The sequence below is a fragment of the Austrofundulus limnaeus genome, unplaced genomic scaffold (assembly GCF_001266775.1).
Source record: "Austrofundulus limnaeus strain Quisiro unplaced genomic scaffold, Austrofundulus_limnaeus-1.0 Scaffold56, whole genome shotgun sequence".
NCBI classification, from domain to species: domain Eukaryota; kingdom Metazoa; phylum Chordata; class Actinopteri; order Cyprinodontiformes; family Rivulidae; genus Austrofundulus; species Austrofundulus limnaeus.
The window spans coordinates 868953-874569 of NW_013952458.1; the positions used below are offsets into that span (position 1 = coordinate 868953).

A 5617-nucleotide genomic window follows, 5' to 3' on the forward strand; every position below is an offset into this window, starting at 1 on the left:
CACACACACACACACACACACACACTCACACACACACACACACACACACACTCACACACACCTGCATCCATCTGGCCAGTCCCCTCTGTTAGCAGAGGTGTGAAACAGAGGAAATCATTGGAGGGAGGGAGAGGAAGAGTGATGGAGGAGGAGAGGGCTGTGGGAAGAAAGAGGGAATATTAAAGAGAGATGGAGAGGGGGATAAATGCACAAGGAGGAAGAAGGAGCGGTGAACGAGTGGGAGAGTGATATTAAACACCAGGGAGCTAAGTGAGCAGATTCACCTGCCCACTTCCTCTTTTTCAGTGTCTGCCTTCATCTCTCCTCCTTCTGTCTCCCTCTATCATGTTTCTTCCCTCATCTCCTACTCCCCTAATTAGCTCCAAATCCTCTTACATCCTTCGCTCTGTTCGTCTTCCTCCTCTTCCAAACTACTGTCACCCCCACCCAAAAAAAAAAAAAAAGAAAAAATCAGGTTGACCTTAATGAAGAGATGAAGAGAGGAGGGGAGTGATTGCACCCAGGGAGCTGAAGAAAGGCTGGATCAGTGGTTTCTGGATCAGTGTTTGTTTACTCAGGACTCCCCCATGCGAAGCTATCAGAACTGTGTTATTTTTTTGCCATCTTTTTTTTTTAAATTTACCGTTTTTGAAGCTAAACTTGCAGACTTTTTTTTTTTTTTAGTTGGTTGTTTTTCTGCTTTGTTTAAAAGGTAAAAACACGAGGTGAGTCATTACTGTTTACAGTCTCTCGGCTGTTTGACAGTGATTGGTGACAGGAAATATTAGCGGCGGCAGAGTGCAGATGACACATCTCAGGAAAGAACTCAGAAATATGAATAAAAGGATAATTTCCGCCTGCACATACTGAAAACCTGTTGGATTAAACCACAGAGATTCAATTTGGAGAGCATTTAATTGGATTTTCCAATTCAATTTGCTGAAATTATTTTACTTAAAGTAAAAGAAAAAACATTTGTTTGCATATACAGAGGTGTCCAATCCTGGTCCTCGAGGGCCGCTGTCCTGCATGTTTTTGTTTCCCTGCTCTAACACACCTGATTCAGTGACTAAATTGTTTGCATTTTTTGCACATTAGCCTAAAAGTGACAACATGGAGATGTAGCCCAACTACACCTTATAACTTGTCGAAACGTGTTTTTCTTCTCAACTAAACAAAACCAATTGATCAGTAAATCTCAGGTTTGTCAGCCCTTCTAAATAAAAGAACAAAAACTTCCCTCTAGACTCGAGTTTTCTGACAATGTTCACCAATTATAGGAAAAGATCTGCAAGACAAGCAGAAACACTTCCTCCACCTACATTTTTACCAAACTAGACAACAATAACCATTTAGCAACAGCTTGTATTCTATTTTATTTTTTGCATATTATTTTTTTCTGTAACATAAAGAAGGGTTTTGTGTGATGGGGTTTGTTAAATACAGATTTAAACAACTTTCGACAGAATACAGTGTCACAAACTCATCAATGATGCTTGTTTATTTCCCTCCACCACTAACAAGCTACTTTTTTTTTTTGGCTTTTTCCAGCTCTGAGTTTATTCATTTTTTATTTTATTTACTTATTTATTTATTTTGGACACGCAGAAAATAACCGACTGAGACAGGAAAAAGCAGTGCACCACAAACATAACTAAATAATTCCTTCATTTTACAGGAAGTAAATTTGACTTTTAAATTTTCATGTGTTTTTGACAGATAAGAATGGTTGGGGACTGGACTTTAAATTTATGGAAAAGTGGCTCAAAATGCTCAAAACAGCAAATTTAGTTTTTATGTTTCACATCTAACACTGAACTTGTAGCATGTGAAATTCATAAATATCAACACTGCAATCACATCTGACTAAAAATACTGTCTGTTAGTGAATTACTGCACTGATTTGAATGAAATGTTTAGGAAATATTACAACCAATTAGCTTTTGGAGACAATTTAATTTATTCAGTTCAATGTTACAGATACTCACCTAAAATTTGATGTATATATATTTGCATATAACATTTTTTGCAAACATAATTAAGTTTAAAAGTCAGGTATGACCGAAGCAACATGTATTTCTTCAAGGAATGCTTTGATTCAGTAAAGTTGCATTTCTGCAAGTGTTTTGCTGTTGACAGCTAAGAAAAGCTCAAATCCACAACCCTAAAGTGAAACTGAATGAACAGTTTTCAAATGCTTTGCGCTACCTGTAGTAAAATACTTAAATATGCAGTGTTTTCATAAGCTGTTTACATTTACTTGCTGCCTGTGTAGTCATTTGAAAGTTTTTCAAACTCTGCAAATAATTCTCTCCTCTGCGTCACTCTGTAAAGCGATTTCACCTCCTCGTTCTGTACATCCTCCCTCCTCCGTCGGTCTGCAGTGACCTTACGGAGGCCTGGCCGCCGAGATAAGCCCACACCTTTCTCTCCGGTCCAGCTTTCCTCTTCCTCCCCACGTTCATGCCTCCTATTCTTCTCCTCCGCAAGATTTCTTGCCCTGTGTCTCTTCCTCCTCAGCATTTTTCTTTTTTTTTTTGCGTTTAATTTTCCACTTTCTCATCCCGTCTCTGCCTCGCCTCTTTCTTCTCCCCTCCGTTTTCTGACATTTTATCTTTTCAGCTCTCTCATTCTCCATTTGTCTTTCACAAGTTAACATACAGGGGATCAACAGAAAAAAAAAACATCCTCCACGGTTGTTTTTCTTCCCAGCTGTATATGTTGGGGGGTGGGGGGGGCATTTGTGTTGATTTTGTGCTGACTGGTAAGGGTAAAAGATTCATGACCCAACAAAGCCTGTCAGGGACACACACACACACTTTCACAATCATAAACATACAGGTGAAACCGTAACTTCTGCTTTTGGACAAAGATAAACAAAGAGGAAGAATTAAAGCAAAATGGAAGAAGGAGAGATGAGCGAGGGATAGATAGAGGTAAAGAAAACGTAAGAGAAAGATAAGAGGACAGAGGGGAAAAGAGGTTCTTGAAGCAGAAAGGTCTTTGAGCTATTTAATACATGAGGGATTTCTTGGCCGTGTTGATACATCAGAGGAAATAAAGTGGAGGAAGTACAGCGGCAGAAAAAACACTCGACTCACCTTTCAGATCGAGACCTTGTGTTGTACTTTTACATGGTCACATGTGGGACATCTCACCTTAATCTGACTGCAAGTCGTGGTAGACTGAGGCATATATTAACACCATCAGATAGTGGCCTCAGGAGGGCCAGGTCCACCTCCAAAATCTTATTGGTCACCCCAGATCTGGTCATGTTCTGTAAACCCAGGAACCCAGGAAAGTACCTGCCAATCAGAGGTAACAGTTCAGATGATTCGCTGACCTTAAGCCAGTTGTAAATCCTAGACTATTAAAATAATTAAATTGTCACACAGCTGCAAGAGTTTATTTAAATCCATGGTTCACACGGCAAGATGATTGTGCCAATTTTAGGCTCGATTTTCCCCTTCCAATAATCTTAAGGACACCCTGATTACCGTGATGACTGTAAAGATAATCATATGAGATATTCCTGCCTTGTGTGGTGTAAGAGTGATATAGATGGCTTGGAAGGACGTCAGGACTGCTCCGATCTAAAATCAAGGATGTACAATGTGTTGGATTGTTTTGGCCCGATATCCCAGAGTGTGCAGTTTTCCCAGCGTACAAATGAGCTCGCAGCTTGTTGAATGTGACGTGCAACCAATCAGAAAGCCAGGTGATGGAAACGCGGAGGAGAATCTAAAATACAGAAGACAAAACATCATGGCGCATTTATTTTTCTCTGTTGAAATTAGTCCACAAACTATAGTGCTTCTTCCGCATGCGTTAGTCTGGCGTTATAGGAAATGGGATTTTGAAGGCATCTTGGTATCCTTTACAACAGAGGTGTCCAATCCTGGTCCTCGAGGGCCGCTGTCCTGCATGTTTTTGTTTCCCTGCTCTAACACACCTGATTCAGTGACTAAATTACCTTTTCCAAGTTTTGCAGAAATCTGTTAATCACCCTTTCATTCAAAACAGGTGTTTGGAGCAGAGAAACCTCTAAATTAGGCAGGGTATTGGTCCTCGAGGACTAGGATTGGACTCCCCTGTTTTAAAGAGGATAAGGACCACCCAGTCTGTTATCTGCACACAGTTTAAAAGATCCTGACCCTCTGATGGTATCGGGCTCACCGGTTAAAAACATTTGGTGCATCATGAAACAAGAAAATCCATCAAAGACTTATGAGCAGGTAAAACATCAGACAAAAATGGGTCCTCCTAGATAAACTTTCCTTAGTGCATTTGATTGTATGGTCTGTAGGTCCACACAAAGCATGCATGTGTGACAGTGTATCACCTCCACGCCTCTGCCTTCGCATCCAACAGCAGGAAAAAAAAAACAGCACAGTTTAAAAGACCAAAGCATTTTTTTTATCTAAATATATTCAGCTCCTGCTCTGTTTCTCTGCTCCTACAGAATCAATAGTCATTACACTCAAAGTGAATTGATCTCTCAGCGTGGTTTGCCGATTCCTCCGACTAAACTAAAACCAAATGAATCTTGAGCTCGGCGTATGAGCAGATTTTATCAGGTGAACGAAGCGTCAACGTGAGGCCCCCGACAGAGGAAGTCAGCGATGGAGTGGAGGTCACATGCACATGTAATCTGGTTTGCTTCCTGTCAGGTACGTCACATCAGTTTACTGGGACCTGTATTGTTTATCTGGCTGTTGAATGCAAACAACAGGCAAGACTAAACAACTGTTGATTTACTCTGTTTTCATGTGGTGATGAAGGGATAAGTGGAAGTTTATAGAAGAGGGATGAGTACAGGTCCTGTCATGGCACTTGGAAATATTTAGAATGTTTGTAGAGGTGTCGATTTTTGCTCCTGCACAAAAACTTGTCTCAGTTTATCCTGGAGGACCCCAACAAGACCCTGCAAAAACTATCCATGATCCGGTTGATCATAGCAAGGTCCTCATCCAGTATATTAGGATAGTTGTTTCAATGGTTCCCATTATTTATTCTTTTATTTTGATAAAGGGATAAAAGTGCATCTTATCATGCATATTTGGTAGAGGTGTGTTGAAACTACTCCCTCCACTCAATTGGGGGTTCTACAGGGTGTTTACTTTTGTTCTAATAAACCTTGTGTGATATCAGAAGTAACATTGCCGGAACCAGAAGTAACTTTAAATGAAGCAAACATCTAAAGAAACGCAAGAAAACTTCTACATTTACAAATATATTTGCCTACTATTGCAAGTATTTTTTGTTATTGCAATATTATGAATTTGTGTAACTGTGCAGTTTAATTTTTGTGTTCTAAACTATCAAGAAAATGTGTTTTTCCTGCACGAGTGTTCTGAGAGATTAGCATTATGCTAACATTTCTCTAATGGGTTTAGACTGTACATTAGCTGCTAATTAGCACAATGCTAAAGCTTGTTTCCTGCATAATATGGATTAGTATTGATATGATTTTAATTCTAGTGTTTTAAAGGAGTAAATTAAATGTGTTTTACATTGTATTATTTGATGATTTCGATTCAGCCCAGCTTTAGTTGTGATTTGTTTATAAGTTGCTGTAATGGTCAAATATATGTTTATGTTTGGGGGGGGGGGGGGG

At 39.6% G+C, this 5617-nt stretch overlaps 1 protein-coding gene across 1 annotated transcript in view; it reads right to left on the reverse strand.

The window, feature by feature from the left end:
• The window catches only part of zgc:63863 (TBC1 domain family member 20), a 55910-nt gene that overhangs the window by 25792 nt on the left and 24501 nt on the right, over positions 1–5617 (reverse strand). The window contains exon 10 of the transcript XR_001310280.1: positions 3159–3305. The gene's annotated coding sequence lies outside the window, so the exon portion shown is untranslated. The remainder of the gene's footprint in view (positions 1–3158; positions 3306–5617) is intronic.